The following is a 3183-nucleotide window of genomic DNA, read 5'->3' on the forward strand; positions in this document are numbered from 1 at the left end:
GATTGGACAAACATCTGTCAGGGATGGTCTACAAAGACTTGATTCTGCCTCAGGGAAGGGGGCTGAGGGACTAGATGATTGCTTGAGTTCCTGTCTGGCCCTCCGTTTATGTGATTCATTGTTTATTTGGGCACTGGTCCTACAATTGTAGTACAAAGTGTACTGCTGTTCCCTCATAGTGCTCCACTGCAGTCAATAAGGCTTTGCATGGGCTAAGTAGTCTGCCCAGTCATTGCAAGTTGCAAGATCCTTTTTGTGCTCGAGGTTTGATAATTATTATTAAAATACTACCAAAGTACCCATCAAGAATGACAGGCAGGTAGTGGGGATGGAGCGCCACCACCTACTGCTCCGCGTCCAGCCATGCGCAACACCACCCACCACTCTGCATCCAGATGAAGTGGGGCCCACGCCACCCCCTGGGCTCCCTGGTGCCATGCCTCTGCATGAGCCACTGGGCTCTGATGGCCCCACAACCCAGTCAGGGTCAATGTGGCCCAGCCGGGCTAGGCTATTGGACACTTGGAGCCCAGCAGCTCCTCCAGAGGTGGTGCCAGGGGGGCACATGGCTCCCAGTCTGTGCATGAAGCAGACAGCCTCTGCTTCCCACTTTGCTGCCCCAGCTTTGACAGTGGCGTGGTGCCATGCCAGTCCTGCCATGGGGTGGGGTGGGCGGCAGCAACACACGCGTGTGGTGCGGTGCTGGGTGTCAGGCAGGCTGCCATGATTCCCCTCCCCTTCCCACACCCAGTTTCCCCTCACCCCCACCACCCAGCACACCCCACAGCTACAGCCGGCAGTCGCACACCCTTGGGGGCGGGGCACGGCTGCAGGGTGTTGCGTGGGGTTCAGGTGCGGAGAACGTGCCCTGCCCTGCAGCCACGTGCTGCAGCTAGTGGGTGCTGCCCGCACACCCCATGCCCTCTTCCTGCAGCACCGAGGCCACACGCCATGTCCCCCAACAGGGCCGCAAACCACACCCACCCAACAGGGCCACAAGTCATGCCCCCTGCCACCACACTCCCCATGCAGCAAAGCACACCTTGGTCCCCACCACCTCTGCCTTCCTTGTGTGTCTGTCTGTCAATAAGGCTCCAGGCCACACATGTGAACAGACAGACACACAGCTGGAAGCGCTACAGCTTTTATTATATTAGAATATTGTGGAGGCTCCATTTGTTTCCATTACGCATCATTCTTTGTATTTGGATCAACTATGAGGCACAGTTTATCACCACCCCAAAAGCCAAGGACAGTTTTGGGCCCAAGTAATGAAGGTGGAGGTGATGAACTGTACCCTGTAAAACATCTAAATGTTTATCTTTTTTGCTGACTGTCATTTCAACAAAGTGGCAGGAGGGCATCGTGCCACATGTAATTAGGGATAACTTCATTAAAAAACAAAAACAAAAACAAAAACAAAAAAATCAAGACTCAACTGCATCTCTTCCTCACGAGAGAGATTGTTAAGGGTCAGAATCATGCTGATTACTTTTTGTTATTTCTTTTCCAAAGCAATTGCATCTTTCCAGGGGGGAGATGGAGGGGAGTATGAGCAAGCTCGAACACAGAACTCCAAAACAGAGAATAAGCAGTGTCTTACACATTAACAGCATTACATTTTCATTAATGTTCAGATCTTCTGCAGAATCCTGCCAGTATTCATTTTACTCTTAAAAAAACAAACTAACAAACAAAAAAACTAACTGCAGTCATAAACCAGGCTGATGGCTTCAGGTACTTTTCTGCAACAATCCTCCCCCCAGATGCTTCTCCTGATCCACGTTGCATGACTTCCGTCCAGTACATACTCCCTAGTTTGGTCCATTACTCCAGTAAAAAACACATATTTCCACTAGCCAAAGATTTAAAAGAAAAAAATGTCAGGTAGGAGGTATGAAATTTATTAGAAATTTCAAAATTTCTACGTAGCTAGCCAGCCTTTTATATCTGACAAATAAAAAATATAGCTTCTGTAACATATATAACATTTAAGAAGGGCTAGTGCAAGCAAACTGAAGTGGTCCCAGGAAACACTGGACTGGAAAAATTCTTACTGTGGATTCCAGGATCTGCAGGCTGTAAACAAGAAGCATCGTCTTCCAGACTGAAAGCAGATAGTGTTGGAGTTAAAAATCTGTGGAGGAAGTAGCAGTCAAGGTGTTTATAATTAACTCTCTGATTCTTTCAAGGCATCTTGAGATGACAGGTCACCTGGCTATCATCCCCAAGGGACCATACACCAACTGAGAACTGGCAGGATGCATGCAAACTCCATACTGCACCTGACAGGCACTGACATACTCCTTACACCAGGGTCAAGTGGAGGGGCTACTTGACACAGGAGCCACTTCTGCCAACTGGAGAAATTTTAGCTGTCCAATTAGAAATGGCTTTTCAGAGGTGCAAAGTATCCAGAACAGAAAAGGACCTTGTCCTATGCATGTGACAATATCACCTCTATTTTATAGCTGCATGTTTTCATATGGTTTCTGTGACAATTATGAGATCAAAAAGATTTGGGGGAGTTGAGATCTCAGTGTTTACAGGAGGCTGATCCTACATTAACATTACTGTATAGTACTGGAAGCTCAGCTGCATTTTCTAGCACCCTATCCAGGGAACCCAACCCCATCTGCATACAGTCCTCACTAATGTCTCATTTCCAGTTGGGGTAAAATTAGTCGAGCTTTACCATTTGCTTATGAAGTTGCCACCCAAAACATAGATCTGTATTGTATAAGCATCTCATATTCAAATATCCTCTTTAAAAATCTAATTACAGTCCATTGCTAGTCCTGTTTTTTAACCTTATAAGTGCTAGACACTCGACAATCATAGGACAGACACAGTCCCTTCCAAAAAGATCCCACCGTCGGATCAATTTTGATAAAACTAGCAACAACCTCCAATGTATTTCCTTGCTTTACAACAGAAGTCTTAAAACAAATTAGATAAGGCAAGGCTCCAATCCAAAACTATGCAGATACTAATTAAAGGATGTTCCCTGGGGTGGTCCTTCTTTAGGACCCTACAGAACTGCTTGTAATATCCCCCCCAACACACACACACACACACACACACACACACACACACAAGTACAAACATAACTGATATGAAGCCCAGTGATCACTTGTTTCTTAGTGAGCTGAGCTACAACTCTAAACAGGGGAATAAGAGTCC

The 3183-nt window shown here is 46.7% G+C and overlaps 1 long non-coding RNA gene across 1 annotated transcript; it reads right to left on the minus strand.

The window, feature by feature from the left end:
* Positions 1-1130: 1130 nt before the first annotated feature.
* Positions 1131-2137, minus strand: LOC109299437. Its single transcript, XR_002097843.1, has 2 exons — positions 2058-2137; positions 1131-1298 (listed from the first exon to the last, which is right to left on the minus strand). It is a non-coding gene; the product is annotated as an uncharacterized LOC109299437 (long non-coding RNA).
* Between the last annotated feature and the right edge of the window lie 1046 nt (positions 2138-3183).

Source organism: Gavialis gangeticus, unplaced genomic scaffold (assembly GCF_001723915.1).
Source record: "Gavialis gangeticus isolate Ggan-Ray unplaced genomic scaffold, GavGan_comp1, whole genome shotgun sequence".
In the NCBI taxonomy this organism is placed as follows: domain Eukaryota; kingdom Metazoa; phylum Chordata; order Crocodylia; family Gavialidae; genus Gavialis; species Gavialis gangeticus.